This window comes from Amblyomma americanum, chromosome 9 (assembly GCF_052857255.1).
Source record: "Amblyomma americanum isolate KBUSLIRL-KWMA chromosome 9, ASM5285725v1, whole genome shotgun sequence".
Lineage (NCBI taxonomy): Eukaryota > Metazoa > Arthropoda > Arachnida > Ixodida > Ixodidae > Amblyomma > Amblyomma americanum.
The window spans coordinates 34,163,101-34,169,010 of NC_135505.1; positions in this window are offsets into that span (position 1 = coordinate 34,163,101).

The window sequence follows — 5,910 nt, forward strand, 5'->3', positions numbered from 1 at the left end:
CAATAAGCAACATTTGCAGAAGAGTTTTGGACATCTGTGGTACAGAGGGAGATAGATTAGGATTCAAGTATAGTAAGAAAAAATCTGCAGTCATGATATTCATTACAGTGTTCTTGGCGTTACTGATAAAAAGCAACTACATACGTTACTTGTTGGGCTAGAAAAAAAGTAATGCGTTACCGCCCTACTTTGCCTGCAAAAAAGGGCAACACCGCTAAGGAAAAAAAGAACCACTCGTTACTCTGCCGTTACTTCATGGCCACACATTTCAATTAGCGCGTCTTCGCCTTAAAACTCATGATCACAAGTTTAAAAAGGTCTTATTTTACAAAAGCCTCAAAGCACAGACAATGACTTTACAATTTTACAGTAATTCTGAAAAATGTTCCAAAAGGATCGGTATGCTTGCACTCTTTAGAGAGTTCATTGTGTGAGTGGTTTGTGAAGGGGAGGTGGGTGAAGTCAAGTGTGTGAATGCGCGTTTCTGCAGGTGTTTATGGCTTTTCTGTCTTTTTTTACTTAGGTGCGTCGTGCACATAGAAATTTCCTTCTTTCGAAGACGAAAAATTTCTACGGAGAAAAGGCGATAGCTCATGTGGGGACGAAGCTGTGAAATGCCCATACAGATGTGAAGAGAAGCAGAAATTTTACACTCCTGTTAAAAAAACACTATAAATCAGAGCGATGAGATTGTAATTTGTCTGCAGTTTGTTATTTCTGTATATGCTGGATTGGGTAGAGACATTGTATTTGTATGTATATACATATCGGTTCAGTTTATTTGAATGCAAGAGCCTTCATCGTATGTAATGTAAATAGCCTTTCCTGATGCCTGCACTTAGTATCACTTTATAACTTTTGCATGGATCCCAACTAGCATTTACGTAGGGATCCATATGTTGTTTCAGATATGCGTTGTATAAATGTTGCGAAATAAACCTAAATTCAATTCAATCGTCAAGCCAAGTTGTTTTCTGGCATTCATGCGAGCCGCAACAAGGGTCGTCGAGAGCATCTACACATTTTGTTTATTTGCAACATCACTTTAGGTGCTCTGCGGTTTTTTTCTCAAAAAAGTGGGCGGAGTGGGGGACAGCTGGAGCAAAACGTTTATATTAACGTGGCCCCTCACTTTAGCGAAACGTGTTAACGTAAGTATGTTACGCGTTACAGTTCGAAAATGGTAATGAGTACGTTACTGTCTCATGTGATAGGCAGTTTGAAATAGAAGTAAGGAAGTTTGGAGAGGACGACGAGGATGACGTTAAGCATGACGTGTATTAACCCAGGGATAAAGAATATGAACAAGAAGTGTTCGGTGAGGCAGGAGGAGATGATTGGTGGAGAAGAGAAGACGATGATGACAACGTCAAGGATGACGTGTACCAACGCCAAGGTTATAGAAGCGCGAGAGATAGCGTGCAGGGGATGGGAGGGAGAACAGAGAAGCGGAGGTTCCGGCGGATCAGGAACATCATGGATGAAAGTGAGCAACGCTGGCTACTGCGCCGGTGATTTCGAGTTCTAAGGCGTCGCACCGTGGACTTCCTTCCCTTCCTGAGCCCGTTCCGGAGAGTGGACGGCTGACGCAACCGCCTGCAACGGACAGGGGAGCCTCCAGCGCTGTTTCCACCCATCCGGGTGGTTCCCTCAACGCCAACATCACTAGCATCCTTTCCACGGGCACTTGCAGCGGGAGCTCGTACGACGCCGCCAGCGACGCCAGCCTGAGCACTTCGAACTCCACCTCGACGTCGGCTACCTAGATGCCACTGACTGGACCCATGCAACGCTTCATCAGCACCGAACCCTGAGCGCGAACACCGAAAGGTAGTAGAATGGGTGTGCACAGGTCGTGTGTATTGGTATCTCTTTGTTTTGTGTTAGTTTTGATCGCTAGCTTTGTGGGCTAGCGTGTCTGTCACGTAGGGTGTATTACATGTGCGTCTGTCTGGGTACACGGGTCGCCTAGTCTATTCTCTGGGCCCGAGTGCTCTCCGGGGATCCGTGACTGTTACTAAGTTACAGAAAAAAGTAACACGTTACGGCTAATGCTGTTACTAGTGTCGCGTTACCTCCAACACTTAATTATTTAATGATGAGGGCGGTGGGCATAGAATGCAGGAGTTCACGCTAGAAGGAGTAGATAAGTACAAGTATCTTGGGGTAAGGAAAAATAAGCATGCGGATTATTTGACACAGCAAGAAAAATATGTAATAAATAAAGCTAGTAGGAACGAAGCTGTCATTAAAACAGGGCACTGTGGACTTACAATAGGTACGAAGGTTGTAAGAGGGATCTGGAAATGGGTGATGGTTCCTAGTCGGACTTTCTGCAATGCCGTCCTCTTCATGACGCCAGATTTTCAAGCAAGATTAGAAATCAAACAACGTGGCGTAGAGAGGTTAGCTTAGGGAGCACATGACAATAGTCCTAATCAGGGGGTACCACATGATATGAGATGGGCGTTGTTCGAGAGTAGAGAAGCTAGTAGTAAGATAGCATTTGAGGAGAGATTAAGAAAAATGGAGGAAGAGCACTGGGCTAGGAAAGTTTTCAGGAGCCTGTGCATGAGAAATGTGGAAACAAAATGGAGAATGCAAACTAGAAAATTGACAAGCAAATATCTGGACAGCAGTTGGGTGGCAAATCAACAATTGTTGGTAAAGAAAAAGGTTAATAAAACAGAGAGAGCTCTGTGGAAAACAGCGATGCGGACATAATCGGCACTGGGAACAACATGATCTTTAACCAGGCAATTGCCAAAGAAAATATCTATGATAATTGTAAGGGAAGCTCCTTGTTTTTCGAGGCCAGCACGGGAGTTTTGCGGACTAAAACATATCGAGTCAGGTACCATAAGATAAGACACGCTGAGCGATGCGTGTGCACAGGAAGAGCAAACGGCTAAAAGACTTGATACTTTTCTCTCAAGAGCTTCACCGTACTGTGGAAAGCAGCGGGCCTGACTTATTCAAAGCATTGGGGTTTAAAAGCAATGAAGGAAAAATTGGCTTTAAGCTGTTAGAAGTAACCAAGCGAAGGTTATCTGACTGTTGGCTAAAATCAAGACGAGCAAAATTTATACGAGTGAACTTTATGGCTACCTGGCTTGAGCCAGCGCCCGGTTCAAAGCATTCAGCCTTATCCATCCATCCATACATCAATCCATCCACCCATCCATGCACCCACCCACCTACCCATCCATCAATGCATCCATCCATCCACCCACCCACCCACTTACCCGTCCATCCAACCACCCACCCACCTACCTATCCAATCCATCCACCCATCCATCCATCCATCCATCCATCCATCCATCCATCCATCCATCCATCCATCCATCCATCCATACATCCATCCATCCGTCCGTCCGTCCGTCCGTCCGTCCGTCCGTCCGTCCGTCCGTCCGTCCGTCCGTCCGTCCGTCCGTCCGTCCGTCCATCCATCCATCCATCCATCCATCCATCCATCCATCCATCCATCCATCCATCCATCCATCCATCCATCCATCCATCCATCAGTCCCTCCGCCCGTTTATGCCGTCGCCTCCGCAGAAGTCGACGCGCTGACGAACTGGGGAGTTGTTTTTTGTCGTGCTTGCGTTTTGCATTTGTTGTGCTTGCTTTGGAGGATTCAGTGGCATGCTTAGAGCAATCAGTGTGGCTGCATAACGGCCTACCAGCCCTGCCACAGGTGACAACACAGGCCTACATTTTTGCCGAATCCTCCAGCGGGTGGGAAACTGGAAGGCTGTTCCTCACGCTTGGAAAGCTGCGAACAGGATTGTAAAGCTTGGAAAAAAAAAACAATAGATGTTTTCTACAGCATTGGGCACTCCAACCCCTTTTGCTAGTCACCTATGAACCATGACTTCGTGGGTACCGTGGGCGCCGTGCTCCACAGACGCCGGCTTCTTTTCAGAGGCTGTCGGACGCAGCGACTTAAGATCCATCTGGGAGCACTGGAGGTTTATAGAAAGAAACGTGAGAACCGCACAGAGTAACACTCTGTTCGAGTCTTGCACAGCGCTCAAACGAGAAGGATTGGTGCACTGTAGCTCCTATCCTTCCTTTTGAACGCCGCGCCTCAACATCGTTCTGCGTTTCAGACTCAGCGATGCTAGTTCATTCGAAAATGCATGCAGCGGCTACTCCATACCACGACTTTGTGCTACCTTACACAATCATGTACTTCTGCACACACAAAAACCTCAAAGCCTACGCAATGAATGTGTGCTTAAACCAGCGACAACAACAGCGACAAGTTTTGTTAAAATTACACGCACTTTAGAATAATCGCCTCAAATGTTTCGCACCAGACTCTGTATGCAGTGCGAAAAAACAACAAACGCCGCGTAATTTCTAGTTAAGTAGCCTAGAATAACCAGCGCCTCACTCACTTCCGAGCTACAGTGAACTGGAAGAGAGGTAGTGTGCTCACTGGTCAGGCTGGAGTGAAGGCGCCGCCCTTCGGTCCTTACGAACCTGCAAGGCGAGGTTGTAGCATCCTGGATGTATCGCAAGATTGTTCCGTAAGGGTAAAGAAATGTCGGCGACTTGCCAGAACCACTCCTTTGAGCTGGGTTGCTATATCGGCTATGCTTACAACAAAGATGGCCCGAAGTTAGCTGTATTCAGCGTGTCGAAGGAGGTTGCTTTGAGGCAGCAGTGGGAAAGAAACCCCCGTCGCTCGGACAAAATGCTCGACGACAGTTGTCGGTGTGTGAGCAACACTTCGATACGCGCTTCTTTACCACGATTACGTCCACGTTGTGCAAGGGGAAGAGGTTCGTATTCCTCGTGGCAAGAGAGCTTTAACACCTGATGCCATTCCGGCCGTCTTGCCCCAACTTGCCGAAATACCTCTCAAAGAAAAAGCACAGACAGTCCAGGAAGGGAAAACGGTCAGGTGGAGACGAAGAAAGGTCGACATATACAGCACCATGTGAAAGCTGTCACCAAGATAGCGGAGGTGCGGATTGTGTGAACGCTGCTAGCGCTTGGTGACGGAACTGGCGGAACCAAATCTCTCTGACGGTATGCCATCCGACGCCCTTGCTTGTTCTTCCGTGTCACTGCACCGTGAAGACATAGACAGCTTGAGTGTGCCTTAAGCCTTCTGGACGAAGCATGCACTTCCTCGCCTCCACAACAAAACGTTTTACGGCACATCGGTCTCAAACCCAATGAATGAGGTAGCGTCGGAAAAAGTCATTTTTCGTCTCGTTTCCTCAGTGCCCTATAGCAACGTGTATTCGAGGGGCATTTTACTCAAGCAAAGGCCTGAGAATTCGCACGCGGAAAATTTCTGACAGAAGTATATGCTCTTCATTTCTGTCGTGGTGGGATGAATGTAAAGTCAATGTAGAAAATTACTGGACTCGGAGCCTTAAAGACCAATCGATCACCCGTGACTAGGTCTACTTGATCAGAAGCTGCCTTACCACTGTTCCAGTAGTAGGTAATGACATATTCCAATTCACATTCTCTCGTGTGATGCAGAGCATGTGGAGTTTAGCTTATGTAGTTTTACAGAGCATTCAGATCTGCCGCCAACCCGCTTAGAGTTGTGGCGTTTCTTTTTACTTTTTCAGGTGGACAGTGCACCTCTTGTAGGTACTTCAGGCGGGCTCTGCTCACACGACAGTCCAGTCTAAATAGGAAAACCCGAAAGTGCATTCACTCAGGTGCACACAAACTGAGAGCACCTGCACAGAAGAAGCTCCGGCTGACAGTCCGTTCGCGGCGGTCAACATAAAGCCTTTCGCAAATACAGAAAAAGGCAGCTTCTTTAAACGAGGATGCTCTAGAGCAACAATTACCAAATGTTTCACCTAGACAGCAGGTAGCTGTCAAGCAGTGTTTTGGAGTAGCGAAGGTAAATGAGAAAGGTGCTCGATGCACTAA